The following is an 18436-nucleotide window of genomic DNA, read 5'->3' on the forward strand; positions in this document are numbered from 1 at the left end:
ACACTCTCTTCCAACAACACAAAAGAAGACTCTACACATGGACATCACCAGATGGTCAACACCGAAATTAGATTGATTATATTCTTTGCAGCCAAAGATGGAGACGCTTTTTATAGTCAGCAAAAGCAAGACCGGGCAGGAGCTGACTGTGGCTCAGATCATGAACTCCTTGCCAAATTCAGACTTAAATAGAAGAAAGTAGGGAAAACCACTAGACCATTCAGGTATGACCTAAATCAAATCCCTTATGGTGATACAGTGGAAGTGAGAAAGAGATTTGAGGGACTAGATCTGATAGACAGAGTGCCTGAGGAACTATGGACGGAGGTTGGTGACCTGGTACAGGAGACAGGGATCAAGACCATCCCCATGGAAAAGAAATGCAAAAAAAGCAAAATGGCTGTTGGAGGAGGCCTTACAAATAGCTGTGAAAAGAAGAGAAGCCAAAAGCAAAGGAGAAAAGGAAAAATATAAGCATCTGAATGCAGAGTGCCAAAGAATAGCAAGGAGAGATAAGAAAGCCTTCTTCAGTGATCAGTGCAAAGAAAGAGAGGAAAACAACAGAATGGGAAAGACTAGAGAGCTCTTCAAGAAAATTACCCTACAAACATCATTAAATCTAAACATTAAAGTATCTGTACCCCATTGCCTAGACCACATTGGTACCTCTTTTGTCTACTGTCCCATTTCTCCGATGGACACACACCAGCAAATTTAAATCAGCCTGAATCCCAGCCGCATACCTCTTACCTGTGAGTACATGCTCAGAAGGTAGGTGCTGGACACTTTGTGCACCTTTGAAGGTGGCTAAGGAGGGTCCGTGGGGTCGTTTCCCTTTCCTGCTGCCTTTGAGTCTGCTCCCACATCACCTGACCTTGACGAGGTTGTATTAATCCAATCAAGGTTAAGTATCACCTTTGATCTTACAACATTTTGTACACACTTTCCGAAAAAAGAAATACCTTATAAATCCACTCATATATGGAACTCTAAATACAAAGAAAAAGAGGGAACAAGGAAAAAAAATTATTAAGAGACAGCAAACGATGGTAACGATAACCCTTTATGCGAGACAGCAAAAGAGACCCAGATGTATAGAAGAGTCTTTTGGACTCTGTGGGAGAGGGAGAGAGTGGGATGATTTGGGAGAATGGCATTGAAACATGTATAATATCATATAAGAAGTGAATCGCCAGTCTAGGTTCGATGAAGGATACAGGATGCTTGGGCTGGTGCACTGGGATGACCCAGAGGGATGGTACCGGGAGGGAGGAGGAAGGGGGGGTCAGGATGGGGAACACGTGTACACCCGTGTCGGATTCATGTTGATGTATGGCAAAACCAACACAATATTGTAAAATAAATAAATAAAAGTGTAAACACACACACACACACAAAGAGACAGGAAATGACACAAAAAATAAACGCATATTCACAGAGCAGAGCAGTGGGGCTCAGAGGGCGGCAGGAAGAGAGGTCCGCAGGCTGGTGAAAGCAAAACAGTTTCTGGTGTTGGTCAGCCTATGGCAGGCAGAGTTGAAATCTATTTTTATACAAATAAAACATGTACTTTTGTAACCCAAAGATACCCTAGAGAAAGAAATACTTAAAAATTACATTATCCATGCCTCAGTGCGTCCCTTGTGACTCAGCGGGTAAAGAGTCAGACTGCAATGCGGGGGACCTGGGTTCGATCCCTGGGTTGGGAAGATCCTCTAGAGAAGGCAAAGGCTCCCCACTCCAATATTCTGGCCTGGAGAATTCCACGGACTATACAGTCCATGGGGTCGCAAAGAGTTGGACACAGCTGAGCGACTTTCTCTCACTTCACTGAGAGACAAGGGGGTGGTGACCCTCAGCCTGAGCAAGGGTAGATAAGTGCCCGGTTGGTCAGGGAGTTCTCAAACCACTCGTGGTGGCTTCTGCTGGCCCCTGTTGGTCCAGGAACAACAGTCCCTGACACTTGCCTCTAGTCCCCTGCTGAGATACCCAGAAGCCTGCTGTCTGGACTCCCAGGTTCTGGAGGAAGAGTTGTCACAGGGCACCTGAGGATGAGGGCTGAGGTGATTCTGGGGCTTCCCGTGGCTGTAGGCAGTGCACAGGCTGACCACTTTCTCCTTGCAGGGGACTCACACGGGGGCGTTGTTAACGTGCATAAGTGGCTCCGGGGATCTGGGAGGCCCTGATTCTGTGTTTTTCATAAAGTCCTCCCATGCTCCTCTTTCCCCTCCATTACAAGATCTATCTTGAGTCAAAATAGTATTAAGATGATCTTCAAGGCTTAGAGATAAAAACCACACATAAAATGTTTTATATGGTAAAACTTTATTAAAATTCAAACTTTTTCATTGGTAAATTTTATAAAATTGGTGGGAGACATTATATCAATCCTACCAAAATGATCATTCAAAAGCAAGGCGGCAACTGATTCCAACCAGTTTTTGATACCAGCATTACATAATAGGGCTTCCCTAGCGGCTCCGTCTGTAAAGAATGTGCCTGCAGTGCAGGAGACCTGGGTTCTATCCCTGGGTTGGGAAGATCCCCTGGAGGAGGGCAGGACAACCCACTCCAGGATTCTTGCCTGGAGAATCCCCACCGACAGAGGAGCCTGGCGGACTGAGGTCCATGGGGTCCAAAAGAGTTACACACGACTAAGCCACTAAGTATACCTTTCCATGATAACAAAATCAAATAATACTTAATAACAAACTCAAAAATTTCCTGATGAGCATAAGTACAAAAGATCTTAATAAACTACGAGCATATTAAATCCAACAGTATGTAGTTGTATTTACATATGAAGCGGATCTTGCCGTATTGGTGATTTGATTTAGGGCTGAAGGAAGGCCCTGCAGGGCCTCGGTGCAGGGCCAGCCTGGCCAGGATGTTGACTGTGGCCAAATGATCTTCTACATCTCTTGAGATGACTGTGTAATTTTTCTTGTTTCTTCTGAAAACACAGAAAGAAATTTTTTAAAACAAACTTTATAGTAACATTTAATGGCACTTGATAAGCACAGCCCCAGGAATTTTCCCCACTGTGATTTATAGTGCAAGACTCCACAGAGTCCACTAGACTTATCTCAGAACGGGGCGTGGCTGACCTTCTGCAGAGCAGAGTCAGGCCTTTAGGCAGGTTCCAAAGGTTCAGATACAGCTACTAGCATTAATACAGACACTACCATCATCAACTGCAGATACTACCATCACTTCCTGTCTGCAGCTACTATTGTAACCCAATGGTACCCTGGAATATCAATACTTGGAAGTTAAATTTTACATGGCTCAGTGCATCCCTTGTGACTCAGCGAGTAAAGAATCTGCCTGCAATGCAGGAGTCCTGGGCTGGGAAGATCCCCTGGAGAAGGGAACGGCTACCCACTCCAGTATTCTGGCCTGGAGAAGTCCATGGACTGTACAGGTCATGGTGTCACAAAGAGTCGGACACAACTGTGCCACTTTCACGGTGCGTAAAGCCACACGTGTACAAATCTTGTGTGCATCTCTTTTCTCTGGGGGATACACTGAACAGCAAATAGAAATAAACAACCTGAAATCCAGCTGGGTGCCTCCCATCTGTCAGTAGATGCTCAGAATGGTGGGCGCTGGACACCGTCCACTGGAGGAGATGCAGCCTCGGAAGTGGCTGAGGGTCCTTGCTGGAAGTTCCCCTTCTTAGCTGACTCGTTACTGCTCCAAGGTGTGTGACCTTGTTAAGATTTTCCTGACCAATCCAAATCATATATCAGCTTTGTTCGCTCTGTGTCTGAAGACAGATTCAGAGAAGAGAAACACCTATTGACTCTACTCATGTGTGAAGCAGGAAGAAACCAAGAAACAAAAGGAAAACAAGTGAAAAAAAATGAAGAATTAAACAAATGACCCAAGAACACATACACAGAAACACAGAGCTGAGTGGTGGATACAGGGGGGAGCTGGCAGGCGGGAGGGCCCGAGGGTAACACAGTCACGGAGAGCAAAGGAGGGAAGATGGCGTGTTGGTGCTGGGCAGGCGCACGGTATGCCGGAGCTGAAATCTATTGTTGTAAACCTGAAACTCATCTAATATTATAACAGAACACCTCAGAAAAATAGAAATGAAAATTAAAAAAAATTAAAGAATCTTCACCGCATTGTCTAAAGCCACATCACTACATATTTTGACTGCTGTTCCATTTCTCTGGGTGTGTAGCTGAACACCACATATATTTCAAACCAACCTGAAATCCAGCTGCGCTCCTCCTATCTGTCAGTAGAATCTCAGAAAAATGGCTGCTGGACAAACTTCACTGGATGACATGAAGCTACTCAGGAGGCCGAGGATGTGTCCATGAGGAAAGCTGTCTTTGCAAACTGACCTTCATGCTACTCCAAGGTCACATGACCTTGCTGAGCCATTTGTACCCAAGGAATGAAATGCATGACAATAGACAGACAAGAGAATTGGTTGCCCCTTACCCTTGCTCAGTTTTACCACCTGACTGTCCCCAGAATTCCGCTTGGAGACTTTGAAAGCTAATGATGGAGTTTCCCTGGTAGCTCAGTGGATAAGAATCCACCTGCCAATGCAGGAGACATGGGTTCGATCCCTGGTCTGGGGAGATCACCCATGCTACTTAGAGCAGCTAAGCCCATGTGCCGCTACTGAGCCTGTGTTCCAGAGCCCGGGAGACACAGCCGAGGCCACGCACCGCAGAGCCTTCGCTCTGCAGCAAGAGAAGCGCTTGCAAGGGGAAGCCTGCACAGCGCAACCGGAGTGGGCCTGGCTCGCTGCAACTAGAGCAAAAGCCCTCAGAGCAAAAGAGACCCAGCACAGCTAAAATCAAATAAATAAGCAAGAAAAGAGGTAATGAGATATCAGTACCATCCTTGTGTGTGTTTCTGTGAGTGGACTCGGGCCTTCTTGGGGAATTGTGCTGCTTTGGCAGGAACACACCTCATCCGAGTGGATATACGGGAAGACTCTCCCTGGAGATTTGGGCTCCGTATGGATGTGGGTCAAAGGATAACTTTCCAAGTCCTACAGACAAGAGGGGAGATTTGCTTTGTGATGACATTCATTTCTTTCTTTGGAAAAGGACATTGCACTGATTATTTTAAAAACCTGCTTGTGTGATGGCTGATAGTTTTAGGTATTTTATGTTCTTGCACATTTATCCCATGAGCTTATGTGAGGGTAACAAGACTGGGTTTCTGTTGAGACTGCTGTGTGCATAATTCAGGAATCAGCTGAGTAAGATAAAGAGTATGATTATGGAAGGAACTCTTCATCCACTGGGCTCAGCTCAGAGATTTGGGGACAAAATACAGATTCCTGAGGTCTGGGAGGGCAGAGATCAGATGTCTGTCTCTTGAGTCCTAGGTGGTTTCCATCCACAGACATAGGTTGAAGGGCCTCAAATAATGTAAGACCGGATGTCTCTGAGACTCCACCAGGACCTTGCCTGAGCAGGTCATGACATTCTGGGAAACCTGGACAGTGGAGCTGAAGATGAGAGCTGTGTCAGCCCCAGGCCCTGAAGGGGTAGATCGGGTGGGGAGATGCTGAAACGAGTGGAGCTGAATTGTGTAGAAAGAGCAGTGGAGAAAGGGGGGCGCAGAGAGTGGGGCTGAGTCTCTGCCCACTTTCCCAGAGTGCAGACCTGAGTCCCTGTGTTACAGGGGCCCAAAGAAACCAGACTTCCCAGGTGGCACAACTGATAAAGAACCCACCTGCCAATGCAGGAGACATAAACAGACATGAATTTGTTCCCTGAATTGGGAAAAACCCCTGGCAGAGGGCTGGAGAAGGCAGTGGCACCCCACTCCAGTACTCTTGCCTAGAAAATCCCATGGACGGAGGAGCCTGGTAGGCTGCAGACCATGGGGTCCCTAAGAGTCGGACACGACTGAGTGACTTCACTTTCACTTTTCACTTTCATGCATTGGAGAAGGAAATGGCAACCCACTCTGGTGTTCTTGCCTGGAGAATCCCAGGGACGGGGGAGCCTGGTGGGCTGCCGTCTGTGGGGTTGCACAGAGTCAGACACGACTGAAGCGACTTAGCAGCAGCAGTAGCAGCCTGGCGGAGGGCATGGGAACCCACTCCAGGATCCTTGCCTAGAGAATCCTATGGACAAAAGAGCCTGGCAGGCTATGGTCCATGGGATCAAAAAGAGCTGGACACGACTGAAGCGACTAGCATGCACACAGGCAAAGCAACCAGACAGCAACACTGAGCTCCTTTAGCCACAAACGACTGTTTGAATATTTACAACTATTATTGCACACACAAATTCTAACTTCTTACAAAACTTTACATCCACGTGGCCAGGTCTCTTCATTCTCCATTTCATGCCACGTTTTCATGAATAGGTCTTTCCCCAAATCATGATGTACTCACGTGTTTGCTGTTGTTCAACTGCTAGGGTGTGACTAACTCTGCAACCCCATGGACCGTACCCCCCAGGCTCTTTTTTCCATGGGTTCTCTAGGCAAGAATGCTGGAGTGGGTTGCCATTTCCTTCTCCAGGGGATCTCCTGGACCCAGGGATAAAACCCATGTCTCCTGCATTGCAGGTGGATTATTTACCACTGAGCCACCAGGGAGACCTGACTGTATGTTACAGGATTTTTTAGGGGCTTGCACAAAGAATCTTTTAGGGGTTTGCCCTGCTACACAAACAATCTGCCTGGAATACAGGAGACCTGGGTTAGGAAGATCCTCTGAAGAAGGGAATGGCAACCCACTCCACTGTTCTTGCCTACAGAATTCCATGGACAGGGGAGCCTGGTGGGCTACCGTCCGTGGGGTCACAAAGAGTCTGACACGACTGAGCGACTAGCACTACGCCTCCTCCACAGGATTTTTTCTGCTATGAAATCTGGCTGTAGCCCCACTGTGCTCTCAGGATCACTGTATCCTCAGGGTGATATCTGTGTGGACTGAGAAATGAGTGATCACCGAAGACCTCCCTTCCTCCATGACACTGACGGTGTGTTATACAGCCTGCGTACATGTGGACCAGAGGGGTTGCTCTATGGAGAGAGAATGTCTCAGAACCTTCTGTGAAATCACTCTCTGGGATAAATTGTTCAGAAGTATGCTTTGGTGCTGCTCAGCATACCTTAGTATTTCTCAGAGGTCTTCGTCTTTGTTCTTGCTTTAGTGCTTTTTTTTTTTTTTTTTTTCCCCACGGAATTTCTTGCGCACATCAAGCCTGGGGCTTGGCTGAATGTTTGTTGACAGTTATCAAAGTCCTAGTGGTTCTCCACATGGAGTTGGCTCATGGTGAACAATACTTATGAAAGAAACACTAAGCATTCTTATCCTCTGCTCACATCCTCTAGGGTCTTTAAGAGTTGGGAGTTGTTGCTGAAAACACCCATATTGTATTTAGAGGGAGTTCTGCTAAGTTACCTGAGGTCAGGCCAGTGACTAAAGGCTTTGCCACAGAGACAGCGCACATGTGGATCCATGTCCACAGGTGATTCCTGTCTGGACCGGGGAGTGCGATGCCTGAAGGAGCCTCCATATTGGTTACAGACAGTTACTTTACTGAGTGTGAACTTGGTGACTTTAAATGCTAACGCTATGGCTGCAGTTCCTCCCACGTTCCTCATGTGTGGAATGTGGGAGGAACAGCGTGTCACCTCGGGTGAGAAAGTCTACTGAGGGCCTTCCTGGTTTTCTCTCTGGTGCTGGGTTCCCTCGTGTCGTCTAAGGGAAGAGCCGTGACTAAAGCACTTCCCACAGAGCTGACACTCATCGGGTTGCTCACCGGCGTGTGTTCTCTCCTGCCTTCTCAGCTTTGCATATTGACTGAAGGCATTCCCACACCGCTGACATTTATAGGGTTTCTCTCCTGTGTGGGTCCTTTTGTGCCGAGTCAATTCAGAACTCTGACTGAAGGCCTTCCCACACACAAGACACACGTGAGGTTTCTCTCCAGTGTGGATTCTCTTGTGCTGACTAAGGCCAGCGCTCTGGCTAAAGACTCGCACGCTGACAACAGTCATAGTGCTTCTCTTTGGGATGGATTGTCTCGTGTTTTCTAAGGTAAGAGATTTGATGAAAACTTTTCTCACAGAGACGACATTTACAGGGCTTCTCTCCTGAGTGTTTTCTCATGTGTCAGGTAGGAACTTTGGAGAGTTTCCCACACACGTGACATTTGAATCGTGTCTCTCCAGTGTGGACCCAGTGCCGGCTTCTCAGAGACTGCATTTGTATGGTTTCTCTCCAGTGTGAATCATCCTGTGTCATCTGAGGCTAAAGTAATTATTGAAGACTTTTCTACATAGAGGACATTCACCTGCTTTTCCTCTAGTGTGAATAGGACCCTGTGCATCAAGAAATGATCCTTGACTACGTGATTTTCCACACTGTTTGCGGACATGTTTCCTTCTCAAGTGAACTGATGAATGCTGAGGTGAAGATCTAGAAGCTAATTCATCTCTCAAATTAGTGCATCCAGCAGGATCCCCTTGCTGGTGAGAAACCTGTTTTGGGAAAGGAGATATGAGGCTGTTACTGGTTTGCCCGTGTCCAGGCAGACACTCATTTGTCTACATGTTCACCCTAGAGCATCAGCCAGTAATAGTCTCCTGGTAAATGTCTCCCGTGTTAGTTGCAAACATGTTGTGTTACTCCCCTTCAGGCACAAACATTCTCTTTTATAGTTTCCAAACCCCAGATATCAGATTAATTTAGAAAACTTCAGTGTGTTCTAAAAACTAGGAGATGAACAATGTTTGTGCTATTGACTTTTTTCCTTACATTGGTTTTAAGCTCATATTCACTTAACCAATTTCAGACTATCCAAAAATTTGCTCTGAAAGAGCTTTATCAACTTACTCACAGGCAACTGTGCTCAATTACCAACTTATCACACTGCTGGGTCTTTCATTTGAATGACTGAGGTTCCCACCCCTGAAACTTACTACTGACATAGTAGAGGATAGGTGCTTTCTGTAGACACTTTGTATGAATATCATTTCTTGTTGTTTAAGGGATCTCTCACTGCCTAAAGAATGGAGAAAAAATATAAATTTTAGAATGGCATTAGGGAAATAAAATGTAGATAACCACCAAGGTCCATGTGAGTATATTTCAAAAATTGGCACTCAGTTGGAGAAACTGTGTATAGCGAAGAAATACTCAGTGTAGTATTTGAAAGAAATATTTTTTAAAGTCATTGTGTATTGGAAAATGAAAACAGGATTAAAATATAAAAATGTAATGTGGTCAGGAGACATTGGGTCAGAAAATGGTGGAAAAATCATGAAATGGCAGGATCAGGACAAGAATCACTATGTGAAAACTTAAGTGCAATAACTCCATAAGAACCCTTTTCCTTAAAGAAGAGAAAATGGCAGGAAGTAATATGAATCGTGATGATGGGGGCCCAGAATGGTGACAACGCGAGGAATATGCCCCAGTGTCCTCGCTTCCACTTTGGAATATATCCCTGGCTTCATCAGACTTTCATCTGGTATCTCCAAGGACTTAACACACTGGCTGAAACTGTTTTGCCCTGGAGCCCAGGCCCCTGACACTCACCTAGACTCTGACCTTGGAGGCTTCCTGCTGCTCCAGTCCACAGCTCTTTTCCTTGTTCCAGCTATGAAATCACATCTGATTTGGTAATTTGATAGCCTGTTTGATTTAAACAAACAAACAAACAAACGTGGATTTTGAATGTGGGCTAATTACCCTTTGCTGTGAGTCATGGGTAAGGTGGTGAAGACAATAAAGAGATAACTGAAGGTCGGTGCAGGTAACATCTTCACCAGACAGAACAGCGAAGGCCCTTGAGCAGACCAGGAGGAAACCCAGAGCAGCAGCAAGAACAGTGAGGCTGTCTACGGGCTGATGCCCCTGCACCAGTTCAGAGAGAGGCCACAGAATCCCCAGTTTTTTCCAAATGGGAAAGATCAAAAGACTCTACTGTGGGCTGAATATTTCTGTCAAACAGGATCCAGTAGTGATTCACCTTACAGGAAGAATCAAAATTATGTCATATGCAGGACTCTGGTGTTAAGCCTTCATGGAGTGATTAGAAGAAAATAATTATTTTAAAAATATTTGATCCTTTTATTTATGCATTAAAATGTCCATTGAATCCCCAGTCCTATTCTGAATGTTGAGACTAAGTATCAATAAAGATATGAAACCTGGCCAAGCTGACCTTTCAGTGTGGTAATGAAAAGTGCCATGAAAAGGAACATGTTCCTTTTATGTAGTTAGGAGGACTAGCAGAGAATCAGGGAGCAGCTGGAGTGGGACACAGGGAAGCTGCTCTAAATGCTCGTTCAGTGAGTGAATGAACAGAATGGACACAGGCGCAGGCACATCCCTGTTGACAGACTCGCCTACAGAGACCAGGTGGGTGACCATTTCCAGCATCACATTTCTGAACAGGTTTTTCTGGGACTTGTCTAGCAGGCTCCACTCTTCCTGGGTGAAGTCGACGGCTACATCTTCAAACGTCACCGATTCCTAAAACATCAGGGATGTTCTGGTTTAGACAGAGCAGCCCTCCCGCTGTCCAGAGTGGGCGGCTGAGCTGAGGAAGGATGGGGACTGGGTGCAGCGTCAGGAGGAAGCACCCCTACTCACCAGGGGCTCCATGCTCAACAGCTCAGTCACCGGGAGCCTTTCTCGGGATCTCACTCAGCCGATCAGGCACTAGGCAGGCCAACCCGAGGATGGAGAAGCCACGAGACTCCAGGCCTGTGCTCCCAGACCCACCTGAATTCAAGCCCCCAACCTTCACCTGGGTGTAGCCTCAGCCCAGCACTCGGGAACCGGTGGTGCGTCCAGGGAATACTATGCAGCTTCTTCTCTCCCAGATCCCTTGTGAAGAGCTAGAGCTGCAGTTGCTAACACAGAAAGTCAGAGTCTGCAAATAAGAACGTGCTAAGCACTAACTTTGTGTTCATCAGCCCGTGGCACCCAGAATCGCTCAGTGTCCTCCCTCATTCCAGCCCTCGGGGACCCTGACTCTCGCCAGAGTGGATGGTGGTTACTGCTGTAGGTAAACGCTCTGGAGGCCCCCAGATCATCCCCTGCCTTATGCGCCCACAGTGCTTCTCCAACAGCCCTGGCAGTCCTCTGGAAACACACTGCCTTCCAGCTCTCCCTCAGCCCTGAGGTTAGTTCTGTCCCCCATGGATGTGGATATCAATTACCCTAGGACCTCTTTTAGGGTGGAGTTAGACTGAGGACTTATTCCATTTGGAGGGACCATAGCACCTATCAGGCAGCCTCATCCTTAACATCCTCTGGACCAGAATGTAGCCGGCATCCAGGAGTCACGGGGTCCCTGTCATAGACTGCTGCAGTTCTCTAGATCAAGGATGTTCAAAAATATGGAAAAACTGAGGTTTAGGAAGAAACTGCTTTATTTACCAATTTACAAATGACACCCAGAGATTCCAGAAGCTTTAATATGACCGAGTTGCATAGAGGAAGGAGCAGCTGCATTTGATTTTGCTCAGTCAGTGTCCTGTGATCAGATTCCTCTGGGGAAACAAAGGTCTCCCTGGTTTACCTGTAATACGACCTCTAACATGAACAATCAGAAGAAGCTCCCTGTCATCTCTCTTCACCTTTATCACCCAGTTTGGGAGGAACCTCTCCATACATCCGCAGTCGATCCCTTCACCACACCCCCTCTGTCTGGAAACAGAAATCTCCCTGAAGACACTGGCTCTCAGGCTGCTGCTCTCCAGTCCTCCCGTCACGATCAAAGGGAAAGCCTAGGGATCACTTCCCACCAGAAATGAATTCCTGGATCCATGCCTCTGCTAACTGTGGAGAGGAGTCAAGTGTCTAGGACAAAGCACAAACCCCAGAATCCACTCAAGAAAGTGACGGAATCACTGATTGGATTATCCCTGGGATGGACTGTCCATGCGTGCTTGCTAAGTCACTTTAGTCGTGTCCAGCTCTGCAACCCCATGGATCATGAGGGGCTGTCCAGGAAAACCAATCAAGCTTTGCCTTTCATTTTGACTTAAAGACAATTTCAGAGTGAAGTGACATGTTCTTTTTCACTTAGAATTTTCCTTCTACTGATAAGAGGAACAAGTAAGTTCCTATGATATCGAAGGAAACTCCAGTCATATGCGAAAGGGCAGTCACACCACTGGAGACATTTCAAGAGACATTCCATCTTGAAATAATTATTTCAACATAAACATCTATCTCAAGTCACATAGAAATGAAGAAAATTGCTTGATGAAACCCATAAAAGGAGAGTAATTCAGAGAGGCAGAAAATGAAGTATTTAGAAACAAATTAGTAAAAACATCAGATGGAGACCAACAGCCAGTAGAACTTTCCGAGACGAAGGGCATGCTCGATCCCAGCGCTGCGTGATACAGAAACTGCTGTGCCTCACGTGCGTCATGACAAAGGACTTGAAGTCTGGGTGGCGCTACCAACGATGTGGAATGTAGCTATTCGGTTGCATGAATTCAAATATTCCAGCCACATGGGGCTGTATTGGAGAGCACATGGCTAGGATCTTCAGTTAGGCAGACGAAATAATTAAATAGATTTAAGACAACAGTGTTGGAGCTGAAAAAAAGGGATGTGAACAGTCAAAGTTTGGAAATGAGAGTGGCAAAGAAAATGTTGACATGGTATGATTCAGAGACCATAAGAGGCTGCTTTGACACCAGTGTCTAGAGACAGATAACACTTATAACATTTAAGGGAAAGAAACACACCCCTATCTCAGTTTGGAGGACTCACCAAAACCCCAAATTGCAGAAGCCGGTGAAGCCAAGTGGATTCTGAGGACTCCACAGCAAGCAGCCAATTTCTCTTTCTTCAAGGTCCCAAGCAGTCCAGCTTCTTCTTCTCTGAACAAATGCATCCCTCTGCCTGTTTGACTCCCTTTTGTACCTGAATAACAGCCTACAGTCCAATCTAGCGATGCTTCACCTGATCAGGAACCCTCTTCAATTTGATCAGGTTTTCCAAACTAATAGGAAAGTATAACCCTTAGGCATGCTGAAGGGCAAGGATGTAATGGCGTTGTCCAGGGACAGTGAGAAGAGCCATCATTTCCTTCTTCATCCACCTGAGTGCGTTTTCTGCACCGGGAACCATACTATGTCTTCAAAACCAGCACGACGTCAGACACACTGGGATTCTGGGGAAATGAAGCTGGGATTCTCTGGGAGAAATTAAAAATAAAATGCAAGATGAAGGACTATGAACACTTGAAAGATAAACAACGAGGTGACCATAGAAGACCTACTGCTGGACTGCAGAGCATGACTCATTAGAGCACTGGCCACACAGGGCCTTCAAGAACATGTTACAACTTTATTAACTGTGCACAGAAAACAGGAAGGCAATTTTATACTCAATTTCTTGGTTAGTGGGGAAGTCAACAAAAAGTTTTCCTGCGTAGTAAACTACTGTAATTTACTTCACTTCCATGCCATGCACAGTTGATTTTTATATTGGAGTAGAAATATTACTGGTGTGGCAATGGTTCTTTAAGCTAAAAGTTTCTGGTTCCCAAGTGGAAAAAATTAGACCAGAGGACATAGTGAGTAGTTCATTGTATCTGAGGACATTTTGCTTATACCTCATATAATGCCTGGGAATCCTATTATTTCATGCATTTCAATTCCATCTCCCATGTTCATTAAAGAAATTTCATCTGAAGCTAGTATATTAAGGTAAATCCACTATATTTTAATTTTTTAAAAAAAGAATATTTTAAACTTTCCCCATTACCATTCAATCTCCAAGGGCTCATCCTGTTCCCTTATGGTTCATCAGATTTTGTGTAGACCATTTCCTAAATGAAATAGATCATTTTGGGAGTGGACACTTTCCACCACAAGATTTAAAGAACTCTTGCAGGGTTATTCATTATTTATGCCACCTCCCACATAAAAGGAAAGGAGCTGCCTTTCGTATCACTCGGGAATTCATTTCTCTACCTGTGTTTTCCCTATTCTCTCCTGGCACATCAGAACGTATGTTATGATTTAAAACGCATGCACTGTATTGTATTTTCATCTAGTTTTTAAAGATAGTTGATGTAAAGTATGATATTCGTTTCAGATGTAGTATGGTGATGCAGTATTTTATAGATTATGCCCCGCTATAGTGTATTGTCTGTATTCCCTGTGTTTTATAATATATACTGGCAGCTAATTTATTTTATACAAGGCAGTTTGTTCCTCTTAATTTCCTACTCCTGACTTGCCCCTCCCAGCTCCCCTTCCCCAGTGGTAGCCACTACTTTGCAGTCTCTATCTGTGTGTTTCCGATCACACACAGAAATGGCAACACGCAGTATCTGTCTTTCTCGGAGTTATCTCACTTGGCGTGATATGCAGTATTACTCAGCCATAGAAACGTGTTGGAGATTACGAGTGAAATGACACAGAGCAAGACACACACACGAGACAGATGACATGCATACTCCGGCCAGAGGAACAGAACTGGGCAAAAAACTAATTGCTGTTTATTATAAAAGCCCCCTAGGCAGAATTCCAGACTGCATGAATAAACCTTTTCAGCACAGTGCAGGTGCATATATGTTATCCTATAGCAAAGGGGAGTAAAATCTTAGTCTACTGCAGAGTCTGTACAAAGCCCTCTATTCCTTCTTTGTCACAAGAAGGGAATGCTCCCTCGTTTGCAAGGGACCATCAAACTCAAGGCTGTGTCCAGACTCTGGCAGAACGCCTCGTTTGCAAGGACATCCAGCCCTAGCAGAGAGGTATGTTTGCAGGCACATCTCTGCTACCCTATTAACCCTTCAAAATGAAAGCAGTTTGCCATTTGCAGCAGCAAGGCTGGACTGGAGGGTACTATCGGTTCATCCACAGGCGGACACTGCGGTGCTTCCATATCTGGGCTCTTGTAAACAATACAATGTGAACATGAGAGGCGCCTGTATCTATTAGAATTCATGTTTTCCTTTCCTCAGATTTTACCCAGGAGAGGAGTTTTGGATCACACAGTAGCTCTGCCTAGTATTCTGAAGAACCTCCATACTGTTCTCCACCATGGCTACACCAATTAGCACTCCCACCAACAGGGTAGAGGGTTCCCTTCTCTAGCCGGCACCCGCTAGCCGTAGAATTCTGATGATAACCCGGACAGGTGTGAGGTGGAATCTCATTGTGGATTGGACTTCCAGTTCTTTGATTAACATTGTTGAGCATGTGCCTGAGGCCAAGCGTGTTTCTTCTTCACAAAAATGTCCGTTCAGACCTCTGCTCAATTGTTATTTGGTTTGTTTGTTTTTTCTGACATTGAGTTGTATGAGTTGCAAACCAACGATATATACTTTAAACCGCTCCTTCTCTCTGAACCCTCCTCTTGGCATTTAAATATGTTATGGCATCACCCGATCTGAAATTTGAAATGAAACAAAAAAAGATAAGCAAACAATTTGGATTCCTTTTATTTCTAATGGTTTCCCTCTCATACCCTCTTTAATCCAGGTTAAGGGTAGAGCTTATTAGCATTTCTCCCCACCTCAAACAATCTTGTTTTCTCCCCATTAATTCATAGATATGATTCTTGCCACCAAAGCTCACGTCTGATCAAAATTCAAGTCTCATGAGATGCCATCAGTCTTCATGCTATTTCCATCCTGAGAAGAAGCTGATTCCTTCTGTTGTGAGCCTGATTTTCCCTGGAATCTTATCACTTTCGTCATAGTTTTGGATACCAGAGGACAGAGGATATGAAGTTTCATGTGCTGAGTATTTATTCGGGAGTGATCTCAAAATAAACATGTTGGGAAAGGATGAGGAGGAAGAAATCCATGCAGGAAGCCCGGCTTCACCTCAGCCCGACAGCAAGCTCTGGCCGAGCACCCTGTGACCACTGCGCCTACATGGCCCTTCGTGTGTGTCCTTAGTCAGACCAAAATGTCCAGGGCTGGACCTCCATCCCTGTGGTCAGCCCCATGAGGGAGGGTGTCACCTTGAGACAGGTGGCACTTTGCTGATGCGTCACCCTCTGTGTGTGCTGACTGGTAAAGTCCCCCGGGGAGTGTGGGCCCCATCACCCTGCAGCTCAGAGAGCTGTGAGGACAACACCCTCCATTCTCTGTGGCCAGAGCAGGCAGTCTCGACTCAGACCCTTGCAGGCCCAGTCAGGGCAGGTGGCCGGAATTCAGCCGCGATTAGCGGGGTGGGGAAAACGAAATGGGAACTGCGCGTCCCAGGAGGCGGCCGCCCTGCCAGCCAGCTGTCCTCACTCCAGAGAGCTGGTGGTGTCCTGTGGGGGTCCCGGACCAAGCCTCTCTGTGCCCAGAAGCCCCTCCTTCCATGGCTGGCAATAGGGTTAGTGCCCCATGCCCTCCTGTGGACGTGGATTCCTTTCTCTTTCTGCTCCTAGGCTTTGCCCCAGAACATATTTCCCTGTTAAATCTAGACCTCTGCTGCCCTGAAGACTGATATCACGACCTTGTCACGCACTCAGGGAAGCCTGTCCCTTCATCCCCTTTGCTATAGGTTTATCACCATTATTAATATAATAAGCACATCTCCCTCCACACATTCATCATGGTCCTCATTATTGTTAATCTTCATTATTCCCATTATTCCTATTACTGTCTATTATAGTACATTGTGGTTGTTAATATGCAACAGTGAGGGGACACGCTCTTTGGGGAAGTGCTTCCAGCTGTACCACATGGTACTTTTCTCCCGAGGAGCTTCCTGAAATATTCCAAATTGGCCTCCAGGGGCACAATCTACACTCGATTCTACTAACAGATAATCAAGGTATAAAACAGGTATGAAACAGATAGCTAACAGGGATGCAATGCACAGCATAGGGAATATAGCCAATATTTTATAATTTTTCTATATGGAGTATGATCCATTATGGACTCCTGAGAGTCCCTTGAACAGCAAGGAAATCAAACCAGTCAAATTTAAGGGAAATCACCCTGAATACTCGTTGGAAGGACTGACGCTGAAGTTGCAACTCCAGTATTCTGGTCATCTGATTCGAACAGCTGACTCATTGGAAAAGTCCCTGATGCTGGGAAAGATTGAAGACAGAAGGAAAAGAGGGTGTCAGAGGATGGGATGGCTGGATGGCATCACCAATGCAATGGACCTGAACTTGAGCAAACTTCGGGAGATGGTGAGGGACAGAGAGGCCTGGCGTGCTGCAGTCTATGGGGTCACAGAGTCGGACATGACTGGGCAACTGAACAGCAACATGATCCATTATCATCAGCCAAATAGCAAAGTACTAAGTTGTACACCTGAAAGTAATATCCTGTAAGTCAATTGTACTTCTGCTTTTTAAAAAATCAATAAAAAATAAGAGCAGGTTTAAAAACAAACCAAAAAAAAAAAAACCACCAAAAATGAATGAACTTTATAAACTGGATTGTGTCCCCTCCCCAAAATTCGTATGTTGAATCCCTCACGTTGAAGAGATCAGAATGCAACATCCCTGACGGGGGATCTAGTGGTTAAGACCCCGCTTCCCCGTGCAGAGACAGCAGGTTTGATCCTTGCTCAGGGAACTAAGATCTCACATGCTGCAGGGTGTGGCCAAAAATTAAAAATAAATAAAGATTGAAGAGACCAGAATGGGGCTGTCTATGGGGAAGGGGCAGATAAAACACTGATTAGGTTAAAGTCGTCCCCTGAGGGTGGGGCCCTGGTGCCCTTGGAAGAAAAGCAGGAGACCCCAGAGCCTGAGGAGGGGCAGGCCGAGAAGGACGTAGCAGGTGAGTGGTGTCCACATGCTAAGGATGGCGGCCTCAGGAGAAAACAAACCCACCTACACCTTCATCTGGAAACTTCCTGCCTCCAGGACTGAGCCTCTGGCAGTAGTTGGAAACTTCTTCATGCTACGTGCTTAAGTCGCTTCAGTCATGTCCGACTCGTTGTGACCCCATGGACTGTAGCCTGCCAGGCTCCTCTGTCCATGGGGATTCTCCAGGCAAGAGCACTGGAGTGGGCTGCCGTGCTCTCCTCCAGGGGATTCCGAACCCAAGGATCAAACCCGGGTGTCCTATGTCACCTGCATTGGCAGGCGGGTTCTTTACCACTAGTGCCTCCTGGGAGATCCACTTTATTTAGCTGGAAACTAGAGCGTGCACCTCTAAATTCAGCCTGGGGAAGGAGCAGTTTCACATCAAACCCCTCAGGATACATTTTCCATTTCTCTGGCCCAGAACGACCTGGTTCTTACTGGCCTCTCCTTTCCAGGAGAACTCGTGTCCCAAGGACGCACAGGTAACAGTGACAGAGGAGACTGACCCATGTGTATCATGGTCTTCGAGCTGACAGTCAGCTTTTCCCACAGTCAAATAGCCAAACAGACCTGCTACTGTTGCTGCTAAGTCACTTCAGCCATGTCTGACTCTGTGCGACCCCATAGACGGCAGCCCACTAGGCTCCCCTGTCCATGGGATTCTCCAGGCAAGAACAC

Source organism: Ovis aries, chromosome 26 (assembly GCF_016772045.2).
Source record: "Ovis aries strain OAR_USU_Benz2616 breed Rambouillet chromosome 26, ARS-UI_Ramb_v3.0, whole genome shotgun sequence".
Lineage (NCBI taxonomy): Eukaryota > Metazoa > Chordata > Mammalia > Artiodactyla > Bovidae > Ovis > Ovis aries.